The following is a 19,514-nucleotide window of genomic DNA, read 5'->3' on the forward strand; positions in this document are numbered from 1 at the left end:
AAAAAACACCCTGCGTCTGTTTTAAACAAAAATCACGCGAAGAAGCCGCCAGCATTCCGAGAGTGTGCTGCTATTTTAAGGACGTGAGGAAATGGCCAATAAATCATGACATGTTAAACTTGCAGCAACAGACAGTACAGAGTAGTATAGTCTACAGCCCCATCCCTTTACCAAAGCATATCTTTGACCCATTTCCTTCCAGCGCAGCTCTCTTACCTGTGGATAGAAGCCCCCTTGAATAATTCAGTTTTGCATCGTTTGCGGAAGCCTTCCTGACCTTTTAAGGCAAACAATTCCATAAAGTAGGAGCCACTATAGAGAAAGCACACATATGGGCAGCTGTTGCTTTTCCCTATTTGCACAGTGGCACCTGCAAGAGGCCCTGTTCAGATGAGTGAAGTTGCCATGGCAGAGCATAGGATGAATCTTCAGCCCATGTTTCAGTCCAAAATTGGTTCTCAATGCCGTTTGCAAAAAAATAAAATACAAGAGGTGTTTGTTGAAGCAGCTGCGAGTGAGGTCTGGATCCAAGCAGGATGGAGGGGTGCTTGGCTGCTGCATCTTGTCCCTCTGGCATCCGTGATGGTGGCTGGTACCCCTAAAGAAAGGGCGCACTGGATCTGGGCATTATTGCAACATCCTCATCGCAAAATTTTACTCAATGGCATTATAATTCACTAAGGCAGTGGGACAGCAATAAGGTGGCCAATCTCCTGTTGGAATTCTGGAATTATAACATTTTCAGATTACAGAGATCAGAACTGCAAGAGGAAATTGCAGCTTCAGAGGGTGAACTTTATGGAATCACATCTCCTTTGAGCCCTCCCCAAATTCAACCCTCCCTAGGCACCATTCCCAAATCTCCAGGAATTTCCCAAGTTGGAGTTGGCAATTCTATTTGGAATCCCAAAGCGGGGCTGCCAAGTATCTCTCAAGGGTGAGACCGATGAGCCGGAAGAGCAAGCTTGGTGGCAAATTTGGGTTGGCTTCAAACTGCCATGAAATACAACTGGTTGTTCAGTAATGCTAAATACATACAAATCCCAAAAATGAAAAATAAAAGATACATGTTCATTGTGTTAACTAAAGAGAAGAGAGGCAGTGATGGGGCTAAATAGTAAAGAGTCCAGTAGCACGATGTATTGTCGAAGGCTTTCACGGCCGGAGAAATGAAATCTGAAGAGCAATCAAACCCAGGATGAATCAAACAACCAAGGAAAAACAGTCTCCTACAGGAAAAGTGTTTTTGCCATATATCAAAGGAATTACTGATCAGATGGGAAAGCTTATGAAAAAGCATAACCTTCAAGCAGTATTCAGACCCACCCGAAAAATACAACAGATGCTACGATCAGCAAAAGACAGTAGAGACCCCCTCAGCTCTGCAGGAGTATACCGTATACCCCGCAGCTGTGGACAAGTTTACATCGGGACCACAAAGCGTAGCATCCAGACAAGAATAAAAGAACATGAAAGACACTGCAGACTTGGACAACCTGAAAAATCAGCAGTGGCTGAACATAGCCTAACTCAAACAGGGCACAGTATCTTATTCCAGGACACCAAAATACTGGACAACACTTCCAACTACTTTGTCAGACTGCACAGGGAAGCCATTGAAATTCACAAGCATAAGCAAAACTTCAACAGGAAAGAAGAAACCTTAAGAATGAACAGAGCATGGTTTCCAGTTCTGAAAAACACCAGGCTAACAAAACACTCTATACCCGACAATAGCCCTGCAGAGAAGATTAGCACATCAAGCACCAATCCATATGCAAAAGAACCTCCTCAGGATACAGTGAAGCCTCCCACCATTAGCATTCCACACCCTGGGAAACTCTTACAGGATGACTCAGCTCAACCCCACCCCTCCTGAGTAGATATAAATGACCTGCCAACATCTTTTCCACACTGTGACACTGAGAGATCTCTGTCTTTTGGTGCTACACCTCTGAAGATGCCAGCCACAGCTGCTGGCGAAATGTCAGGAACTACAATACTAAGACCACGGCAATACAGCCTGGAAAACCCACAACAACCATAGTCCAGTAGCACCTTTAAGACTAACCAACTTTACTGTAGCATAAGCTTTCAAGAACCACAGTTCTCTTCGTCAGATGCAGTGATGGGGCTGGCATCAGGAGCAAACACTTCAGTGCCTCCATTCTACTAGCTCCTCTCCCTCCTCTCCTCCTGACTCATATTACCCCCCTCCATTGTGGGGGGAGAGTGCCCTCATGTCTTAGCTAACTTATGGTGACCCCTAGTGGCATTTTCATGGCAAGAGACTAACAGAAGCGGTTTGTCATTGCCTGCCTCTGTAACCCTGATCTTCATTGGAGGTCTCCCATCCAATTACTAACCAAGGCCGACCCTGCTTAGCTTCTGAGATCTGATGAGATCAGTCTTACCTGGGCTATCTAGGTCATTTGGGGGTGGGGTTCACATTTTTCTGCAAATGGGGCGAGCTGCCCAGACTTACCAAAGAAAACCCCCTATCTGAACCTGGCCCCATTCTCTAGGTCTATCAATCCACGTGGGGACCAGGTTCAGAATAAGATACAGGATTTATTGAATGTTGAGTCTTCTTTTCAGCCCTAAATTGGGCTCCTTTGGGTCATGGTGGGAGAGGAGTTAGCAATGTACCGGGGGAGTCTGCAGGTGTCCCACTCACCTCACCTCCTTGGCATAACCAGCAGCGAGTCGCCAATCATGCCCCTCTGACCAAAAAATGTTAGCCACAGATGGTTCTCGGCACGTCTTGGCAAAGGGAATCTTTCACCTGCACAGCCCTGGGGTCTCAGGATGATCGCTCGCTGGCTTGTCAGGATGATCAACGGGCAGCCTTCTCATCCTTCCCCTCTAGACTTCAGCAAACTAAAGCAAACTGACAGGCGTTCTTGTTTGCAAGAAAAACCTGTATAGCTATTTTTTTTTCCTACAGCCTTGCTCTGGAGCCCCAGGGGCTAGATTTTTCCAAAGTTGGCAGTTGACTTCGAAGCCTGACTTGCAGGAGAGGAATGAGAGCCTGCTCAGTTCTGTGCCTAAAATAGTGTGTTGAGTCCTGCAAAGAAGAAAGCCGAATGCTCTGCATGCCGGTAAAATGAAGGCAAAGTAACACATTTAGAAATTGAAAAGACATGTTCAAATTCCTGCTCGCCTGCACAGCCCACTGAGTTAGGCCAAGCAAATAATTATTTCTCATCTCGATTGCTGTGCAATTACACTGCGCTGAAATCCTTGGATGGATTGTGACAGAGGAGGAGGAGCTAGGATGGAAGCTGGCAGGATGGGGCGGGGCCTGGATGAAAACTGATGGCGTAGGGGAGGAGCTAGGGTGGAATTTGGCAGGATAGGGGCGGGGCCTGGGTGAAAACTGATGGCGCAGGGGAGGAACTAGGATGGTATTTGACAGGATGGGGCGGAGTCTGAGTGAAAACTGATGGCGCAGGGGAGGAGCTAAGGTTGGAATATGGCAGGACAGGGGAGAAGCCTAGGTAAAAACTGATGGTGCGAGGGAAGAGCTAGGGTAGAATCTGGCAAGACTGGGGGGGAGTTGCATGGAATCTGGTTAGCTATGGGAAGGACATGACTTAATGTGGCGTCATGGGTAGGAAACAGTGGATTCTGAAGTTTTCTGCGTTTTCAAACCCTAATATTGATTATACGGCAGCACAGGTTTACCAGGTGGCTGTACTATTTTTCTTTTTAAAAAAAGAAGAAGAAGAAGTGCTGGTACTTATTCTCCCCTCTCAAATTCTGAATGCCCAAGAGGTTGTGGTACTCTATACCAGCATGTACCCTCTGGAAAAAAAGACCCTGCCAGTTGACCCATGGAACAAATTTAAAATGAGATCAAGTCATAACATGCTTCTGAGCATGTGCAGAGCAGCTTTCTTCCCTCACCCCTGATCCCAGGCTCGTTTGGCAGCAGCAGGTTCACCAGGTCAAAAAGTGCGATTTTAAGCCCAATTTGAGTCTTGGTGCAAATGATTGATGGAATGAGTGGCTAGCAGATGAACTGGCAGAGAAAGGCAGTGGACCGCTAGCCTGAGATGTAGGCAACATTTGGGCGCCGCTGTGTTCAGTGCTGGAATGTTGGTTGCCAGTCTGGGCTAGTAGTTGTTAGGGTGGGTAGAATGAATGTAGAGCCTGGATTTCAGAGCAAAGAGGAATCTGGCGAGTATGAGTGGAGCTGAGGGAAACCTTGGTGGAGGTGGGCGGAGCCAGAGCAGTATATGGAGTCCAGAGGTGGAGCCAGAGCAACAAATGGCACATATTAGGTTGGTTTGCCAACTGGCCAGGAGGAAAAAAATATCCTACCCCTTTAACAGAAGCTTAATGTGTGGAAATGGGCAGCTGAAGCCTTTCATGGCATAAAGGTAAATAACATCACCTGGTCAATAACAGCCCATTAAACTGCAGTTAACGGGATAGAGCATTTTTTCCAGACCATTTGGCAACCCTAATTATGGGTGGAACTTGGAAGATACTGAAGTTTATTTGGTCTTTCACACTCCAAGACCAGTTACGTGGCAGATACACCAATGGACTCAGTAAAACATTGATAATTCCCCCCTCCCCACAGCAGCCATAAGGATACCTGTAGGATGCATACTATACAGCAGAGCTTTTTTTTCAGCTGGAACGCGGTGGAATGGAGTTCTGGAACCTCTTGAAATAGTCACATGGGCTTGTGGCCCCGCCCCCTGATCTCCAGACAGAGGGGAATTGAGATTGCCCTCCACGCTGTGCAGTGCAGAGGGCAATCTCAACTCCCCTCTGCCGGGAGATCAGGGGGCGGGGCCACCAGCCCATGTGACCATTTTCTCCGAGAGCAACCCACTGAGTTCCACCACCTCTTTTCCCAGAAAAAAAGCCCTGCTATACAATATGTTTGGATACTCGTCAGTCAGGGTTCCCCCACCCCAACTTGCATTCTCCACAGCCAGACTGCAGTTGCAGGGAACTTATTTCTCAAGTGTTGCAAGGATCTCATTTGTGGTGGGAGACTTCAACCTCCCTCCTGTGACATTTTCCTGACCTGAAATGGCTCTTGGAGTTTTATTTGCCGTGTTGAGGAGGCGCTCTCTCTAAGGTTGCCAGCGGCAGCCATAGAGTTTTGGGTGAATCCTAGTTTGGGGCAGCTATAGAGGTTTGGTTGAGTCCTAGAGTGTACCCCAAGCAATGATGCTATTGCCCCAATGCTATGAAACCGGAAAAGATAATGTGGCACCAGCCCACACTCCCATTTACCCCCTGCCAGCCTACAAAGCGGCAGTAGGGAACAAGGGTAGTTGCCAAATAATATCCCCTGGGCTGTTCTAAAGCACAAAAAAAAAAAATAGCACTGGGTGTGGGTGGGTTGAAGCCCTTTCAAGTTGAAGTCCTGATCCAAATCAAGGACTGCAGCGCTTCAGAAATCAGCTGCTGTCTGGCTGCAAGGAAAAAAGTCAAGTTGGGAAAACTCCGTTCATCTCTGCAGTAAAGCTCTAGCAGAACCAAGGAGCCCTGAACTCCGTGGAGCAGCTGTAGAACGAGGAGAGAAAGGCCAGGAGCTGCAGTTCCTTTGCCAAGCAGCCCACTAAGTCCTGAGAAACCAGAAAGCAGCTTAGCGGCAATATTATTGACTCTTAACTCCTCTTGCTTGAGCCGTGTCCTCAGCCAGCTCACAACTAAGAGGGCGCCAGGGAAAGGTTGTGGCGTACAGAGGCCAGGGCAGGCCGGGCTTTTCCGCCCACTGCCAAAGGTCCGTGGGGGTCACCCACCAAGACCTGGCCTTTAAAAACCTCAAGAAGCACCCAGGTTGCCAACCTCCAGGTGGGAAACCACAGTAGCAGGACCAATCAATTATATAACAAGAGTGTATCCAAAATTTCTTTTAAAGTGCACAGTGCTACGAAGTTATTAAAGAGACAGACATCGACAGGTGTCGTTAAGAGAAAGAAATATTTACTAGAGGTTACTTCCTTTCTTCTGTGTACTTCTCTCTGTTGCTGGAATGTTGTATGTCCCGAAACACTGACACGCTGAAACGCTGTCGCCGCTTTACTCCTTCTCTTTTTGTAATTGACAGGGAAATGTTATTGGATTACTGCTGCTTTATTAAATATTTCTGCTGACCGTTTGATATTGGATATGGTTCAGACTGTATACTTCATGTTGATGTCTGTCTCTTTAACAACTTCGTAGCACTGCGCACTTTAAAGGAAATTTTGAATACACTCTAGTTATCTAATTGATTCGTCCTGTTACTGTGCTAGTTTGCTGTGTTGTTTTGATTTTCTGAGGGTTGCTCCTTGCTGTTATCTATCAACCTCCAAGTGGGGGCTGGTGATATCCTGAAATTACAACGGATCTCCAGGGAACAGAGATCAGCTCCCCCGGGGAGAAAATGGCTGCTTTGGAGGGGGAGCTCTATTGGACCATACTCTGCTATGGTCCCTCTACACCCCAAACCCCATTCAGGCTCCACCTCCCAAATCTCCAGGAATTTCCCAGCCTGGAGCTGGCAACCCTACTGCACACATGCACACACACCTCCAGTTCAAATCTCATCTGAGCTAGAAATTCGCTTTGTAGCCTCTGGCAAGCTATGCTTCTCTTGGCTTCAGTTCCCTATTTGCAAAATGAAACTCATACTATTGGCCAGCCTTACAGGGTCATTATAAGAACTGCTGTGGTTCAGTGGAAGAGCATCTGCTTGGCATGCAGAAGGCACCAGGTTCAGTCTCTGGCACTGCCACTTATATAGCCGGCATAGGGTTGCCATTTCCCCGTCAGGGGCAGGGGATCCCCAGATCCCACCCTTTCCCCTCCCCTGCACCCACTTATCTGGTTGGCGGGGGGGCGCTCCCTGAGGTACCCCTTCTCCATGTGGTGCAGTGTGCCCCTAGGCAGGGGGCACACTCCCGCGCCGCAAGAGCAGGCCGCAGCGGCAGCAGCAAGAGCACGCCACTCTTGCCGTCACCACTGCTGCTGGCTCTCACCACCGCTGCCTCTGCCTCTCGCCGCCATGGCCCCTGTACGCCAAATGAGAGCAGGCTGCGGTGGCGGCAGTGGCACGAGAGTGAGCGTCCGCAATTGTAGCAAGAGTCGCCGCCACCAGCAACAAGGGGCCCCCTTTGACCCCACAGAATAAAATCAGTCGCGGGTGTGAAGTCATCATGCAATCCAGGAGCACGTGCACTGCATGCATGCACGGAGAAAGGAATCCAGGGTAAGTACCAGCTCCCAATCCCCCACCAGGAGACTACAGGGACCTGGGGATCCCCTGTCGAGGGACTCCAGGTCCCTGGCAACCCTTGGCTGGCAGGTGGGGGGGGGGGCAAAGGAACAGGTCTCCTCTCCTGGGCACACTCCCAGGGTGGTGTGATGTCACCCCCAGGAGTGATGTCATCACAGCCAGTGTTTTGCTGAGGAGCTGATTTGGGCGCCAAAATGGGCCAGATGCCCAAATCAGCCCACTACAATGCATGGGAGCGCTCCTGGGCCCTGTGTGGTGACATCACTTCCTGGAAGTGACATCATCAAGCTATCCCAGGATTTTGCACATGTGCAAACACACCAAGAAAGGTGTGTTCCAGGCCCCCCTTCCAATGGGAGGATAGGGGAGCTGGCAACCCTAGTTCCTGCAGTCTATACGTCTAGCTAACAAACAAAACTAAATCAGCTATGACATCATTCCAAAAGACTAAAATAACTCACACAAGTATCAGAAGGGAAGCAGTCCATTCCTTTGTCACTACTTCAAAAAAAAAAGTCTACGGAAAAATTATATGGTCAATTATCACCCAGTCTATAATCTGCCTATTCTAGGCAAAGTGGGAGAGCAGTAGCAGACCAGCTCCAAATCTTCTTGGATAACTGTGGTGCGACCCTTTTCAGTCTGTGTTCAGGCCAGGCTATGGGATGGAGACGGCTCTGGGGGCTTCAGTCTGAATGCAGGAAAAGGCCATGCCTCTTCGTTGCTCCTGCATAATTTATCTGCCGCCTTTGAGACAGTAGATCATTCCATTTTGTTCAGGCACTTGGAGGCAGAGAAGCAGGTATCGGAGGATGTACTTGAACTGTTTAAATCGTTCCTCACAGACCAGACTGAAAGGGTTGCTACTGGAAATCGTCAGAGTGGGACCTATCCTGTGGGATTTTACAGAGTCAGCCGACTCTTGCTGACATGATCAAAAGCCTAGAGTTCATTCTGGATCCAGTATTATGGCTGGAGAAGCAGGCTAACGCTTTGGCGAAAAACACTTTCTCCCGACTCAGTTTAGTCCAGAAGATGGCCCTCTACTTTGACTTGGCTGATCTGGCCACCTGGATCCACATCATGGTGTCATGGAGACTAGACTACTGTAATGCACTCTACATTGGTCTCCCCTCAAAATCAACTCGGAGACTCCAGTTGGTACAGAATGCCACGCTTGGGGCATGCATTTTACTACTATTCTATAGCCGCTCTATTGGCTGCCTGTCAGTTACCAGGTTCGATTGAAGGCATTGGCAAAGCTAGGGCTGCTAGACCTGCTGGCAGCCCTAGCTGCCCATCGCCACTCTGAGCAGCGGTGAAGAAAAATGTTTAAAAAGAGTGGCAGCATCTGCACCACTATGTCACTTCTGGGGAAAACCTGAAAGTGACGTACGGTAGCTCTAGGAATTGCTGGAAAGGGGCAATTCCTAGAGCTACCCAATGCCACTCCCAGGTTTTCCCCAGAAGCGGTGCAGATGATGTTGGGGCCCCATGTCACCATCTCCAGCCCTGGCACTGGTTACCAGGCATGGCCTGGCAACACTGTACAAAGTCCTTCATCTCCTTGGATCCTCATATCTGTGGGACTACCTTTCCCCTTCTGTCTTCCACCATAACAGATTTGCTCATCTAAGCAGAGCCTTCTAAATTGCCACCCAGGCAAGATCAACAACTGCCCATACATGTGTATTCTCTGTTGTGACCCCATCTTGGGAAATGGCCTGCCTGATGAGGTCAGGAAAGCTCCCATGCTCCTGGCATTTCGCAAACTACAAAATTGAATTATTCAGGAGGGCATTTTTACAGGTTACAGGGCTATATTACAATAGAATAATTCAGGAAGCTGCTTTAAAGCACAGGAGGGGACCGTAGACTATATCACTGTGTATTATCTACTGCTGTATGTACATATTATCTACTGCTGTATGTATTAACCTACATTGTCATGCCTGCATTGTTTAACATATTGTATTAATACTTATACTTTGTTTCAGCTTTGTCTCAGATTTCTCGGCTTCAGATTTCTGCAATCCTAATCCTATTACATTGTTTATTGGAAGTTTCATCCTTTGGATTGTATTGACTTACACTCTGTCATCTGCCTTGAGTCTCGGTGAGGAACGCAGGCTCTAAATAACATCCGTTTTAAAAATGTGAACAATAAATATGCAACAACAATATTCTGGTCAATTAAATGGCTCTAAAGGTGGATTAGATATATTTATGGAAGGAGATCCGTCCATCAAGTGCTGTTAGCGAAGATGGCCCAATTGAACTTCCATGTTCAGAGAAAGTAAAGCCGCTTCAAGTCCTGCTTCTGGGTTTCCCAGCAGCGTCTGGTAGGATACAGGGTGCTGGACTTTGGTTCTGATCCCAAAGACTCTTCTTAATTGAGAACACAATCCACATAATACCTTTTATTTGAACTCACCAAATGACACATAACAGTGTGTGAACTTTCAAGTTCACTAGAACTCTTCATCAGTTATAAAGCAGTAAAAAAAAATGTTTAAAAAGAGACGGGGATTCTTTAGAATGTGATACGTTTGCATTTTGTGTGGAGCTGCTATCAGCTCCAAGTTACACCCTTTTGGACAAGAGGCAAGAAACCAATTAAACACCACAGATATTAACAAATCCTAACAATTGTCTCTTAATTACTCACCAGCGAGACTCAAAATCTCTTTTTGGAAGAGAGCACAGAAAACCTTTGGCAGTCTTTATATTACTGTAGGAAGTAAATTTGAGATGCTGAATAAAGGAGTCAGCCAGGCCAAATTCTACATTTTACCTCATGTTGTATTCTCAGACAGTCTTTTGCTAGTAGTAATCACTTCATCATCTGCAGGGGTCATTTTGTAGAAAAAGAGCTGGAGGAACTCATTAGCATAACACATTAGCACAACTCATTAGCATATGCCACGCCCCTTGACATCACCAGAAGTGTGACATTAGCATAACTGATTTGCATATGCCACACCCCCTGACATCACCTATCCTGGCTGTTTTGGACCCAGTCCTGACCATTCAGGGCCAAAATTGGGCCCAAAATGGCAAAAAAGGGGCTGAAAATGGTCAAAAAGGGGCCCAAAATGGTCAGGATTGGGCCACTGCTGAGCAGGAGAGCGAACCACCACTTGTCAGAGGCCCTATTCGGGCCTTTTTGGCCCCAACCCAGGCCAAAACGGGCCCAAAATGGCCGAGAGTCAGGTGGGCGGGGTCACCTGTCATGTGACCTCTTTAGGGAACTGCCGGAACTGCATTCCTGCGTGTTCCCCCTTGAAATGAGCCCCGATCATCTATATTGCATGTTACTCTCTTTATGGGCTGAATTTAGGTACAAGAAAAAAGTAAATAGCTGTATCAGTCCCAAAAAAAAACCAAAAAAAAGAACACAATCTTTGGGACTGACAGAGCAGCTGCCAACTTCTTATGTTGGTATTTGACTCGGATGGCCCAGGTTTAAATCTCCGTTTCACCATTCATCTCACTGAACAACCTTCAGGCTCTTTGTTTCTGCCTGGCCTGCCTAACAAGACTGGAAATTTTGACGGTATAACTGGATGTCCTATGTAGTGTTGCCAACTCCAGGTTAGGTAAGTCCTGAAATATGGGGGTGGAGCCTGGTGAGAGTCGGTTTAGCAGAGGGGAGGGGCACCAGCATGATATGACGCCATAGAGTTCACCTTCCAAAGCAGCCATTTTCTCCAGGGGAACTGACCTGTGAGATCTTGGAGATTTGAGGGTGGTATCTGAGGAGAGTGGAATGTGGAAAGGAAATGGTGCTCCGCAGAGAGGTAATTCCATAGGGCCCACCTTCTGAAGTAGCCATTTCCACCAGGGAAACTGATCTATCTAGTCTGGAATAAGGTTGCCAGCCTCCAGGTGGTGGATGGAGATCTCCTGGAACTATGACTGATCTCCAGGTGACATAAATCAATTCCCTTGGAGAAAATGGCTGCTTTGGAGGGTGAACTCTATGGCATTATATACCACTGAGGCTCCTCCCCTCCCTGAACGCCGACTTCTCCAGGCACCCCCCTCCCAAAATCTCCAGTAATTTCCCAACCCTGAGCTGGCAACCCTATCTGGAGATTGGTTGTTGTGGATTTTCCAGGCTGTATAGCCGTGGTCTTGGCATTGTAGTTCCTGACATTTCGCCAGCAGCTGTGACTGGCATCTCCAGAGGTGTAGCACCAAAAGACAGAAATCTCTCGGTGTCACAGTGTGGAGAAGATGTTGGCAGGTAATTTATATCTACTCAGGAAGGGGGGTTTGGGCTGAGTCATCCTGTAAGAGTTTCCCAGGGTGTGGAATGCTAATAGAGATTACTTGTTATTCCAGGAGTACTCCAGGCCCTATCTGGAGTTTAACAACCCTAGTCTCACATTCTGCTCTTGTAATACCCACAGTACATTCAATAAAATTAAATACTCTTTTTTAGTAATATATATAAGATCCCAGGCAGCAAATAAACTTGTCAGAGAGATGTTTTGAAATGGAGTTGAAGGGATTGGGCTGAGGTCCTGCTCATACTTTCCAAATCAGCCTACCGCCAAGACCCTGTCCAGATTTTTGTCCACGTCTCCTCATCCTCCCTGACTGGCAGCAGTAGATACAAACACACCCTTTGGGGGCGCCGTTTGGCCCAAAGGGCTGCCAGTTGGGGCACCTGAACTTAAGGCCTTGTGAATGGATCGCCCCTTCCTCCGCACATTACAAGAGTTGCCCTGTTCCCATGCACACGGAGGGGGTTTGGGGTGGGAATTTGATTCCTGTTCAAATGTACCTTTTCAACAGGAAATAGAAGAGCTGTTTGACAGAACAAGGGGAGGCCTCGCTGTTTTTTGCATGCCCGGACAGGTATTTCCAGCTCTGCCGCCGCGCCGAGAGATCAGATGTCTCCTGCGCTCAGACCCGGATTAGTTTAAAGGGAACTTCAAACAATATCTCTTGTTACAGCCCCTGCAAGGTAGTGATTAGAGAAAAGAAAAATAATCCATCCGTCACACACCTGCTGCCTTGCTTGGCTATGATGTGCGCATTCGGAGTCCAGGGGCTTGCTTTCTGCCTGGGGGGGAGGGGAGCGAGGAGGAAGAGGAGTCGGGCTTAGGGAGTGGAGATGGGGGAGACAGTGGCAATTTAGAAGCTCTGATGGGAGATTCATCTTGCTAGATGACATGTTGAATCAGATTTGATAATACACCTGCATGGCTTGGCTCTCGGAAAGGAACGTCGACAAGGTGGAACATGCTGTATTTATCCTGATGGATCCTGACTTTTCAGAGGCTTTATCTGGCAGCTCTTCAGAAGTAGATGATCACCCTTTTCCAAACCAAGAGAAATGGTCCTGAAATTTCAGAGAATAGAGACGGTTCTGAAATTTTTGTCATCCTAATTTATCCCTGAATTTTGTACCTCTGAATTACCTGGTAGAATTTCTAAAGCGGAACCAGAACCCTCCCTAGTCCTGTTCGTTTCTTTTATTTTTAATTTTCAAATTCTAGACCGAGCCTTGTGCATGTGTGGTTTGACACAGCTTTGTGTCTTTTCACTTACTATACATTACTGTTGTGCACAGCAATAAAGTAGTAATTATTCGTTCGTTCGTTTTATTTTATTGAAAATATTTCTAAGCTGGTTTTTTCACCCAACCGAGGAAGTCTAAGGCAGTGCATAATAAAAACATTAAAATAAGCTCTGTTTGTGCATGTGTGTGTAAAATAAAAACAAAACACATAGGCCGTTTCCACACGGCTTACCTTCCCTCGGAACGACCCGGAACATCGTGCAAAAAACACGGAAGATCGTGTTTTCTCACGTGAGATTTGTGCAACGTCACGTGATGTCGCGCAAATCTCATGCGAGAAACCACGATCTTCCGCGTTTTTTGCACGATGTTCCGGGTCGTTCCAAGGGAAGGTAAGCCGTGTGGAAACAGCCATAGACACATGAATGGCAAGGAGAGTCACTGAGAATCAGTGAGAGAATGCTAAACAAAAGAGAAAAGTCTTCACCCGCTAGAAGAAGACAATGATAGTTCATATGTGTAATTTAGGATTCCATCTCTGGGTAAAGAAATTCCTGGAGATTTGGGGGTGGGGTGAAGCCTGGGAAGGGCAGGGTTTGGAAAGGGAAGGGACATCAGCTGGGTGTAATACCATAGAGTTCACCTTCCAAGGCAGCCATTTTCTCCAGGGGAACTGATCTCTGTCGCCTGGAGGTCGGCAATCCTGGAGCAATTGCATCAAGTACATTTTTGTGTGGTATTTTATCCATACACTAGAGAACATGTGATCATTAGTGAAACACCACACACACACACAAATCTTGGATACGATCGCAAGTACTTTAGTAATGAGACTAAACTTATCACTAGAGAGAAGGAAAATACCCCTTCAGAAATTATCCTGGTGCTTGATATGCTATCAATCCATATGCAAAATATCCGCCCTGAGCCTGCTTGCGGGGAGGGCAGAATATATATATAAAATAAAATAAAATAAATAAAAAATAAAAGAACCTCCTCAATCAACCAATCCATATGCAAAAGAACCTCCTCAGGGTACAGTGAAGCCACACTGTGACACTGAGAGATCTCTGTCTTTTGGTGCTACACCTCTGAAGATGCCAGCCACAGCTGCTGGCAAAACGTCAGGAACTACAATGCCAAGACCACGGCTATACAGCGCAGAAAATCCACAACAACCATCGTTCTCCAGCCGTGAAAGCCTTCGACAATATATAGTAACTGGAGGTGTTTGGCTCCCAGAGAGACTCTGCCACTAAACCATATAGAGCTGACAAGGCAAGTTTCTATCTGTCATATTCTTAAAACAATCAGTTTATGCCCCCCATCCAAAGATATAAGGAGCCTTTCTGGAGTCAATCAGTAGGGACCAAAACGCACTCAGCACATGCTCAGGTGCTCCTTCTTTTACTACCAGCCCGGCTTGCTTGCAGTATGACACAACAGCTACAGCACAGGGCTTGGATAAGAGACTTGGGTTTGGGTTTTTAATATCCATTTGTTGTAATTCTCACACACAGTGGTGGGTGCAGAAGACCAGTTTATGGGCCTCCCAGAAATATATTCTCTCAGTAACCATGCTAGACTAGGATTGGAGAGATCTGGATTCAAATCCCAGCTCAGTGACCCCTGGCCAGGCAACTCTTCCCCAGCCTACCTGGCAGAATTGTTGGGAGGATAAAACAGAGAGAGCCAGGCATACCATCCTAAGCTCTTTGGAAGAAGAGTGGGATTTATTTATGTATTTATTTAATTATACTTATAATCCACTCTCCCCACTCGCAAACAAGCTCAAAGCGGATTACATCAATAAAAACAACATAAAAGCTAAAAACACGGTAGCATGACAATAAATCTACAACAATACAATTCCATAAAAACACAGCAGTGCACATATTGCACTAATCCATCAATACCAAAAAGGCCGTAGGGCAAGGTGGCCAGCTGCCAGTTGTATTGTGGGCAAGGGGGTAACACTCTTCCTATGTCAGGAGGCCCCCTGGAGGACTCGCCCGTCGCAACCACCATATGCCTGGCTGAACATCTCTGTCTTACAGGCCCGGCAAAAAGATAGTAAGTCGGTATAAAATGTAATAGAAGTTAGGGCTGCCAGTTTCAGGTTGGGAAATTCCTGGAGGTTTTGAGAGTGGAGACAGGAGAGGGCAGGGTTTGGGGACAGCTAGGACTTAAGCAGGGTACAAGGCCATAGAGTCATAAGAACATAAGAGAAGCCATGTTGGATCAGGCCAATGGCCCACCCAGTCCAACACTCTGTGTCGCACAGTGGCCAAAAAACCAGGTGTTGTCAGGAGGTCTGCCAGTGGGGAAGGGACAGTAGAAGCCCTCCCACTGATTGCCCCGCCCCCAAACACCAAGAATACAGAGCATCACTGCCCTAGACAGAGAGTTCCATCTATAGCCACTGATGGACCGCTGCTCCCTATGTTTATCCAATCCCCTCTTGAAGCTGTCTATGCTTGAAGCTGCTACCACCTCCTAAGGCAGTGAATTCCATGTGTTAATCACTCTTTGGGTGAAGAAGTACTTCCAGTTATCTGTTCTGACCCCACTGCTTAGCAATTTCATTGTGTGCCCACGATTTCTTGTACTGTGAGAAAGAGAGAAAAATACTTCTTTCTCTACCCTCTCTATCTCATGCATAATCTTGTAAACCTCTATCATGTCACCCCTCAGTCGTCGTTTCTCCAAGCTAAAGAGCCCCAAGCGCTTTAACCTTTCTTCATAGGGGAAGTGTTCCATCTCTTTAACCATTCTAGTTGCCCTTTTCTGCACTTTTTCCAGTGCTATAATATCTTTTTTAAGGTGGTGACCAGAATTGTACACAGTATTCCAAATGAGGCCGTACCATTGATTTATACAGGGGCATTATGATACTAGCTGATTTGTTTTCAATTCCCTTCCTAATAATCCCCAGCATAGCATTGGCCTTTTTTTATTGCTGTTGCACACTGTATCGACATTTTCAATGACTTATCTACCGAAACTCCAAGATCTCTCTCTTGTTCAGTCTCTGCCACTGCTTTGGAGTTTATTCTCCAAAGCAACCATTTCCTTCAAAGGAACTGATCCTGTGGTTTGGATATCAGTTGTAATTCCAGAAGATCTCCAGCCACCACCTGGAGGTTGGCAACCTTGCATCATAACCTTCCTCCTCCTCCTCCTCCTCCTCCTCCTCCTCTATTCACTTGTGAGCTGAGAAATGCACTCAGCACATGCTTAGAAATGAATGCACTCTTATTGAAAAGTGCTTTGCATTTGGTGTAACGACAAATTCCGGGGATTGCAAAAAGAGGAGTGGGCTAAACTAGCAGAACATCCCGTTCCGCCAGGAGGCACGCCAGATCAACACAATCACCCTTTGGCCTCAAAGAGAAACTACAACTCCCAGAAACCTTTGCAAACGAAACTGCTCTAGATCTGCAGCAAGCCTGTCTAAAGCTCTCCGGGCTCGCCTTTCTGTTCCCCGGGATTGGCGGGTTTGGAAGGTGCAGGGGGGACTTCTGGACAGCCGATTGGCTGTCCCTGTGGCAACAAAGAGGCTTGGGGAGGGGAGGCGGGAGAGAAGCCCCGCCCCTCTATTGTGTTGCAAGTTCTTGCCAAACGCTTGGCTGGGCGAGCCAAGCAAGAAGGAGTTGTGAATGGAGCGCTAAAACGGGCGCAACTGAGTTGCGCGCATCTTCTAGTTATTTTTGCAGTGGAGGGAAAATTGCAAATTTCTTGCAGAGAGGGAAAAAATGCAAGGAGTCATTGAGGTTGCAAAGACAGCCAAATGACTGGAAAGTTGTAAAAAGAATATATCTGGATCTGGATCGAGGCAGGTCCAAGCTGCTGCGCTCCCAGGTGGGAAACTTCGCTCCGGAGCAGAGGGAGAGAAAGACGCGGAGCTGCAGCGGTGCTTGGCTTGGGGACCTGTTGATGGAGTCGGCTGGTGAAGCGCAGAGGCTGACAGGGAAAGCAGAGACCTCCCTGGGCATGGCCAGGCGAAAGCAGCGCGCAGGTAAAGCTCTCCCGTTTTGGGTCCCGGACGCCTGGGTTCTTCTCCTAGAGCGGATCGAAGCGGGGCCAGCGAGCCCTTTTGTACTTCCTAGCTCCAAGGGAGTGCTGTCTAGTGGTTGGAAGTTCAGGCTTCTTGCTATCCTGCTCCCTGGATTTGAAGAAAGTTGGGATGGACGGGTGCGTCGCAGGAGTTCTGGAGGATGGGGTGGGCGGGCGCCTGGTGGCTTTCGGAAACCCCTACCTTTCTTTTCCAGCCCTAGTGGGAGCGGAATGCGATGTTGGAGCCGGGATCCCTGGATTCTGAGCTGCGGTGCGAGGGGAATTGGACGCCAGTAACCAGGACTCTTGGGTTTCTTTTCCTGATCTAAGAGGAAGCAGAAAGAATGTAGCAGGTTGGATCAGAAAGCCTGGGTTGCTTGGAACTGCAGGTGTCAGCAAGAAAGATTCAGATTTTGCACTTCTTTTTCCAGCTAGAAGCATAGCAGTTAAGTGGTTGGGCTGTAGATCAGCACTCAGTTGGTTCGAATCCTGCTATTGCCATGTGCTTAGCAGGTGGCCTTGGGTCAGCCGCTCCTCCCAGCTCCAGCTCCTGGGTTGTATTGTGGGGCTAATAATATACTGACTTTATTCAGTGCTCTGAGTGAGGCACTGATCTGTCTAGAAGAGTGGTATATAAGCACAGTTGTTGTTATAAATGTGAAGGGAGTGGAGTCCAGTGATGAGAGGTAGAAAGTCTCTGTCCCAGGTTCTGGTCACTTGGAGGGGCACTTATTTGGAGGGAAGAAATTGTGTCTTGGGAGCTGAGTCAGCTTGCTGGCTTCTTCAAAATCCAGCAAAGAAGAAGTGGAAGATGAATGGAAAGTTCTCTGAAGCTCCTAAGTCATGAGCAATGTGGAGCCAAATAGAGATGAGTGTGATTCTTGAATTTGAATGTAGTTTGTGTTGCAGTAGACCCATTATCCCAGGTGCGGTGCTGTGGCCATCCAACAGAGTCAGTGCACAAAGTGGATCACAAATCATCATCTTCATTAATGGTAATAATAAGTCTCTTATTATTTTCCCTGTGCAAAGTGCTTGACGGAAGGCCCTCGTCCTGTATGGGGCAAAGGGGTCTAGAGAAGTGGTCGTTTGTGAGCCAGAGGAGAGGTGTGCGGCGTGTCTGCTGGGAGTGAAAGAGGCTACCGTGTTAGGAGGTTTGGAATTTTTCCAGTTGCAGCTAGCAGAAGCAGATGGAACAGCCGTGTTGGGGCTTGGATACTTCCCCGCGGGGATCAGCCAAGGGGGAGGTGGAGGCTGGGCTTTTTCCGGCTGGGCTCTAGTCTAGGGGGGGATTTCATCTCTCTAAGAATTACTTGGTTTGTTTTCATCCCGGGAGCTCGAGTTAAAATCTCTTCCCCTGCCAAGTATTAGGTTTGGCAATTTGGTAACGTACTTTGAATGCAGAATTCTTTTGTTTCGAAAGGATGTCTGCAATTTAAAAAAACGAATCCTCTGTGGTTAATCTCAAAAGACTTGTTATTTCCTTGCATATCAGATGACTCGTCTTCACAAACTTTAAAACCTTACTTAGCTTCATTTATTGTCCACTTTTCTCACTGAGGTTAATCTCAAAAGCTGTTTTCAGACTATTTCCTTGCAAATCAAGTGACTAGTCTTCACAAACTTTTAAAAAACTTTATTTAGCTTCATTTATTGTCCACTTTTCTCACAGAGACTTAAGGTGGATTACAGAATTATAAATCCATGTATAATGTATGCTATAAGCAATACAATAAAACTGTCACACAATTAGAAAAGGTGATAATGATATTACAATACATCCAATGAACAATGCAATATGTAGGTGTAGGGGAAGAGAAAAACAAAGCTGCCTAATTTTTTTTCACGGATGGTTAAACTGCATACAGCCTGAGAAAAGGTGACACCCTTTTCAGGTTTACAAAATATCCGTCATCCGGAAAGTGATCCTTTACTGACCTGAAGCAACCAGGTGACCAAACCTGAATTGTTTTTTTTAATTTAAAGCAGAACTGAATAGGAGCCACTGAGAACAAACCATTTAATCTGTATAGCTCCACCCTGGATTATAATGAACTCTATTGGCAACGAACGACATGATTTCTATAAAAGCCACCAGGGTAAGAAAGAGAGAGGTCTCTGCCCCAAGAAGCTCACAAATCTAAATTTCCAAACAAGTGGAGAGAAAAGATGAATGCAAGGGAAGCTGTTGTTATGTTTCACTTTTGTGTCACTCTTCACCTCCAAAAAATTGGCTCCCAAAGGAATTTTTAATTGCTGTAAGCCAGCACAGATAACTGTTAAAATATGTTAGTGAGATCTCCAGTTCAGGCATAGTGGAAGGATGTCGGGTGGCTCTGCCTCTTCTCCCCGTAGCTTAGTAGCTGGGAAGCGGGGAGAGAGCGCTCACCTAGAGTTTGAGCCCACCAAGATGGAGACATTTTTGACTACTGCCTCTTTCTAGCCTCATCAATAGCAGTTGGTAGACAGGAGGGAGGAGCATCTACACAGGTGGGGCTTCAGTTGCTCCACCCCCCCATTTCCCAGAATTCTGCATTTCAAACGAAAATTATCTATGTAGTACATTTTGTTTGTTTAAATTTGTATTCCGCCCTCCCTGCACCAGCAGGCTCAGGGCGGATCCCATTTATAGACATTAAAATTACAAGCACAATTTAAAACATAATAAATACAATG

At 46.9% G+C, this 19,514-nt stretch overlaps 1 protein-coding gene across 1 annotated transcript in view; it reads left to right on the plus strand.

Annotated features, from left to right (window-relative positions):
• The first annotated feature begins 16,456 nt into the window (after positions 1–16,456).
• IGSF9 (immunoglobulin superfamily member 9) overlaps positions 16,457–19,514 on the plus strand; it is a 90,823-nt gene continuing 87,765 nt past the window's right edge. Inside the window, exon 1 of the mRNA XM_054998884.1 lies at positions 16,457–16,800. The gene's annotated coding sequence lies outside the window, so the exon portion shown is untranslated. The remainder of the gene's footprint in view (positions 16,801–19,514) is intronic.

Source organism: Eublepharis macularius, chromosome 1 (genome assembly GCF_028583425.1).
Source record: "Eublepharis macularius isolate TG4126 chromosome 1, MPM_Emac_v1.0, whole genome shotgun sequence".
NCBI classification, from domain to species: Eukaryota; Metazoa; Chordata; class Lepidosauria; order Squamata; family Eublepharidae; genus Eublepharis; species Eublepharis macularius.